Genomic DNA, 6,000 nt, shown 5'->3' on the forward strand with positions numbered 1-6,000 from the left:
AATACCACTCACAAATTAAATCAACCAGTATTGATGGATTTGAAATATTTCAATTCTACTGCAGAAACAACTTAGAAGCTAAGCTAAAATGAATAGTTAATAGTCAAGCTCACAACACAAAGGTGGCCTCTACCTTTGTCACTTTCCTTGTCACTGGGACAAAACACTAACACCTGTCATTTTGAGGGGGAGAGGTTTATTTGGACTCATGTTTTTAGAAGTTTCAGTCTCTGCATGGTCAGTGCCATGGCAGAGGGACCCAAGCAGGGCAGAGCTGCTCACTTCATGGAGGACAGTATGCAGATGTAAAGAGGGGAGCTGGGAATGGAGACACTAGGTCACACCCCAACCCGTGTCTTCCAGCCAGACCCCACCTGCTACCAGCAAGTCATCTAACAGCCACCATAATCCAATCATCTCGCCAAGCATGTGAGGTCAGAAGGACTGTTTTAGATCACGGTATCTTCAGACACTGGACACATACAGAGAACTCAAAGAAAGGGCAGTAAAACATCACTGTTGTCATGACCCAGCAGGAACAAGGATGTACAAACTGGACAGGAGGCTACATGGATTCTAGCTAGGTGAGGGACAGATGTGATCATACCTTCCTCACCACAACCTGGAATTCAGAATTCTACAGAAGTCTGGCACCATGAAAGGGTTCATCCTCAGTAGCAGGTGTACAAAACTAAACTCCATGAGCAGCATAAGAGAGTTCGTGGCTCCCTACAGTTATTCATTAGAAAACTATGTCCACCACAAGAAATTGAACACCATTAGCCCCAGGCACCAGGAGTCCAGGTATATTTTTTTCATGTAGTAAAAGAATACTAAGTCAAAACAGTAACTTTTAAAAATCCCCAAGTTGACAAAACTCTCAGATTTCCAATCAAATCAAATGCAAATGCCACCATGATATCATTTTCAAAATTGATTTTCTTTGGGCAAATTGGAACAAAGTAGAGAAAATTAGCTCATAATCAAACATTAGAAGAGGAAATATTCCACAATTGACACACTGAACAGAATCAGTTATTTAGAAAACATAATAATAAGCCAAAAACAATGGGAGAAAAAAATGCTTAAAACTACTAGTGATTTTAAAAGAAAATAAAGACTATGTAATTTTAAAAGTGAAAGAGGAAGAGTCATCAAGAGCACGCTGGGTTAGGTAGTAGAAAACTAAGCTGTCGCTGAGCAGCTGTAAGAAAACGCAAAATAGGAAAGAGCTAGCAAAACAGGGAGGAGGAACAGCCCGGCTCAAATGTGTCAGCAAACCAAAGGCTTTGGGGCCGCTTCTTCCTCGGGATCTCAGGACAGTCCAGGCATGCAGCTCATTACCGGGGCTGATGGGCACCCACAGCCAGGGGACGGAAAGTAGTAGCCAGTAGCCAGGTTTGAAAAGCAAACCTGCAGGAAGTGTGTTGGGGACAGTCTTCCCTTGGGCTGACTCCAAAAGACTACATTATGTTTGTCTACATGTGTACGTACATACAGTGACATTTTCATGAGAAATAAGACACTTGGGATAATTGAATGTAGTAACGTAATAATTTGTATAAAGCAATAGACTGTTTAACAACAGATTAGCTGCAACTGAAAAGAAAATCAACATAATGGAAATTAGGCTAGGAGAAAGCTTATGGAATGGATACGCACGACGAAGATGGAGAGGGAAAGGGATGGGCAATTGTAAGAAACTTAAGGAACACAGTTAAGCCATCCTAGTGCCAGTGTGTTCAGAACAGCAGAGAAAGAGGAAGAAGCTGGGGAGAAAAAGCAGTTTGTGAAATGATGGTGCAGATTTACCAGGCCCTAAAATCTGAATTAAGATGAATATTTTAAAAGGATGGGTCATGACTGAGAAAGAGTAGGGACATTTTGACTAGATTAGCTCTCTAGCTAAAAACAATTACAAACTACAAAAACAAAACAACACCAACAGAACCCTGTTTTCATGCACTGGAGAAGACCCCAGTGTCATGGTTTATGTCGGTGGCCCCCGGGTCTCATGCATTTGCATTGTGCATCTGTGATTGGTTCATTGTCTAGCGCTTGGATTGATGGTGTCAGTGCTCCACCCACAAGGGGGTGGAGCCAGGATGTGATGTAATGACAGGAAGAAGGTGTGTCTCGCTCTCTTGCTGATTTCTGCCTTGCTGTTTGCAGCCACCATGAAGTGCGGCCCCACCATGCCACCCTGCCTTGGAGCCAACTGAGTGTGGACTGAAACCTCCAAAACCTGTAAGAAATAAACCTTTCCTTTCCCAACTTTTGGCAGCAGGTATTTTGTCTCAGCAACGAGTAAAAAGTTACTAAGACACTAGGAAAGAAAAAAACTGGAGGACACAGCTCTCTGAGGCAGGGCAGACAGGAACAACACTCTCAGAAGGCCCCAAGGCTGCTTGTGGCCCAGAGCAGCACAGGGGTGAGCAAAGCTCGAACTGAAAATGCAGCCACGCTACGACAGAAAAATGGAAGCTGACAGCACTAGGAATTGAGAGGCAATCTAGAAATTTCCAAAATGTTCATGCTTTACTGAGCTGAATCTTTGCCTGACTTCACGAAGCCTGGTACAAATATTTCAGAAACTGTCTACTGTCAGGGAGAGGGAGCTTAAAGTCCCATCAACTTCAACAAATGCATTGAAATCCCTGAGGGGCCATGGAGCATCACCTCTCAGAACCTACAAGCTCACCTTCAGAAGAAAAGCAAAAGCTAAATAATCCATCCCTAACAAACCCACAACCAACCCCCACAATATTAAAATGATCATCCACTAATTTAACTGCTTACTATAACAAATATGACAGCACTTAAAGGAAACTATCAACATTCAGAGTTTTTATAATACCCCATTCAAAATATCAGTATAAAACCCAAATTTACTAGACAGGAAAAAAAATGAGAAGCATAATTAGTGGTGGGGACAGCTATTAGAAGAGATGCACAGAGATGATCCAGGCTTTGCAATAAGCAGAGACAGATGTGTGGGATAAAGCCATGAGGTCCCTGAAAGAAAATAAATGCATAAGGTAACAGAAAAATATTGAAAAAGGTAATAAAGATGAATCATAATTTTCTAAATTGAGTAAAATAAATAAAAATGAATCAGTTCACTATGTTAAGTGTCTTAGTTAACTGCAAGCAGAAGGGAGGAAGGAAAAAGAAAAGAGAGAAGAGGAAGAGGAAGATGAGAAGGATGAGGAAGGTGAGGAGGGTGAGGAGGAGGAAGAGGAGGAGGAGAAAGAAGAAGCCTGCCTGAAAATTTCAAAATCAAACTGCTGCAGTTAAAGCTGAAAGCAAAATCTTTGCAATATACTCTAGGTCTTTTTGCTTCAAGTCTGACAGGTAGAGAACATAAAAGCCGGCACTTCCATCCCATCTTAGAATCTGACAAACTGCAATTTGAGAATTTTCCTGGATGCATCAGAGATGGGTTTGAAGGCAACCCCCAGCCCCAAGCTGGAAACGGCAGCGCTAACAGGTGACACGAGGCTTCTGCGGTCCGCTTACCTGAGCAGGAGGCACTGGAGCTCCCAGCTGGGAGAGCCTCTGGCATAGTCCCTGGGTTGGCTACAGGATAGGCGTGGCCTGCAGAGGCACTGAGACCTTCTGGAGCATCCCTGAGGATGGAGGGGACAAGAAGTGCACACATGTGTGGATTTTGAGGCTAAGACCTTCACTGAGTTTGCACAGAGAAGACCTGAGAACAAACCTTCAGGGCTGTGGCACTGGGAAGGGAAGGAATAACTCCAACCATAATGGGCAGACCTGCAGAATAAGAGCCCCTGCTGCAGAGGAGAAAACCTCTAGGTGAGTCAAGAACATTGACCCCACTCCGCCCCTTCTCCCTTTTCTGTGTCTCCCGAGGAAATGCAGGCAGCAGGGTCAAGGCTCGAAGAGACAGACTGACAGCACTGCGTCAGGGATGGTCAGACGTAGCCCAGGACCTGCACCAATGGGACACACCAAGGAAAGTCATACCTGTGGGATGTGGGTCCACCACAGAGGGCTGAGCCCACATTAGAGCACGGAGCACTTCTGGTCTGTGACCCTTACGCAGACTGCAGGGTCAGTGCCCAGCACAAACTCTGTCTAAGGAGGGTTCTCAGGGAAGCTCAGGGACAACAGGGAAGTAAAGCCAGGACGCCAGGGTCTGAAGCCTCTATTGTCGGTGTCGCTCCCGGCTGGCAGGAAAAACACACGACAGATTCTGACGGTGTGCAACCTTGTCTTTATTTGTCTCCGCGTGGGCCCTGCGAGGCCTCTGCTCTGCTACCAGTCCTTTCTTACCGGTGGACTTTCTCTATCTCTCTCTGTGCTTCTCTCTCGTGGTGGGAGAGGCATTTACTTTTATAGGGTAACAGTGGCCAATCAGTTCAAAGCGCTCGATGCGGGCTGATTGGCTAACATCAGTTGTTGCTAGGCAGACTATCTTACAGAGCGGGTTGTTTAAGTCGCCAGGGCAATCAGGGGGCAGGAAGCAGGCGCCAACTTGGCTCACTCGATGGGAGGGGTAATCTAGCTCGGGCTTTGCTCTTTTCTACAGGCCTCACGTCCGACAAGTAAGACGACCGGGCTCGGCCGCGGCTCCCAACACTCTATACTTACAAGGTGTGATCAAAGATATGATGGGTGCTTAACGTTTTTAAACTGTATCCCAATAAAGGACACGTTGCCATGGGTCTCCTTCAACTGAACGCACTTAACCCACGGTCCCTGCCACCTTCTGAAGCGATTCTAGGCAGCCTCTTTCACGAGCGTCTTCAGTAACCCTCTTGTGGCTGCTTCAGCATCCTGAACTGGCTCAGAATATTTACCTGTCATGGTCATTTTGACTGGGGGAGCAACCAAAAGTTGCACAGTGCCGAACCTGGTGACTGAGGTGGGTGTGGACACACTTCGAGGTCCTTACCAGCTCACCTTTCTGTCGGCTGGCACCTGCAGAAGTATTCACCATGTTGATCCCGCTGGGCTGAGACACTCCCAAAGCAGGACTTGAGAACTGCTTGACAAAGTGACAGGAACAGTGGCTGAAGAGGCAGGAGGTTTTGAGGGGGATTATGGCAATGCGTCTTTCTGATTTTTAAAAATTTAAAGATTCACTCTATATTTAGAGCATATCTTATAAAACTATGGCAAACATAAAAAAATCAACCCAATACTGAGTCTAACATAAATCTTCACACTATGCTCCTAAGATAATAATGGCCTCAAATATTTCCCAACTTAGAAAAAAATTAGCAGGCTTGCAAACAGGCAAGAAAAAATAGTTTGAAGGGGAAGATAAGCAGCAAAATCGGGCACAGTGTGACACAGATGTTGAAATTAACAGCTATTAGGTCTAAAATAATTCCGATTGGTGTATTAAAAGCTCTGTGAGGAAAGTAGGCAGCATGCAGGAGCGGATGGGTAAGGCAGGCAGAGGGTGGGAACTCTAGGGACGGATGGAGAGAGAAGACGAGAAACCCAAAGCACCGGAGCAGAAATGACACGTGCTTTTGATGGTTCGTGAGTACACAAGACACAAGCGAGGAAGGGTCAGTGAGCTCCGTGGTCTGACCCAGAGCCCCAGACACAGAGCCCCCCACAGCATTTAACACGTGTGCAGCAGAGGGAGGCAAAGCTGAGGAGGAACACCGGGGTTTCCTAAAAATAATGACAATACCGGGGCACATGTAGGAAGCTCAGAGAGGGCCAAGCAGGACTGCAGGCTGATACATTCACGCGTGCACACACGCACACACACACGCACGTGCACACACACACCACTCAGCCTGCAGTAGGTCAAAGACAAAAGCCTGCAAAGAAATCTGAGGGAAATCTTATCTATAGAAAAACAAAGAGCATAATTATAGGGTTTTCGATCAGAAACCAAGTAAATGCAAGAGTGAGATATTTCAAGGGTTGGAAGGGAAAAATTCATGGGATTTTATATGCAGTGAAAGGAAGAACAAATTAAGACTCAAACAAAAAGGGGGGAATTCCCTGCCA

General features: G+C 45.5%; 1 long non-coding RNA gene across 1 annotated transcript in view; it reads right to left on the reverse strand.

Annotated features, from left to right (window-relative positions):
- LOC111753967 (uncharacterized) overlaps positions 1-6,000 on the reverse strand; it is a 42,693-nt gene that overhangs the window by 36,245 nt on the left and 448 nt on the right. Inside the window, exons 1-2 of the long non-coding RNA XR_010050388.1 lie at positions 4,930-6,000; positions 3,520-3,629 (exon numbers count right to left, since the gene is read on the reverse strand). The exon at positions 4,930-6,000 is cut by the window's right edge and continues 448 nt beyond it. This is a non-coding gene — a long non-coding RNA (uncharacterized LOC111753967). The remainder of the gene's footprint in view (positions 1-3,519; positions 3,630-4,929) is intronic.

The sequence above is a fragment of the Cavia porcellus genome, unplaced genomic scaffold (genome assembly GCF_034190915.1).
Source record: "Cavia porcellus strain 051 isolate PalLab524CR breed Dunkin Hartley unplaced genomic scaffold, mCavPor4.1 scaffold_11, whole genome shotgun sequence".
Taxonomy (NCBI): Eukaryota; Metazoa; Chordata; class Mammalia; order Rodentia; family Caviidae; genus Cavia; species Cavia porcellus.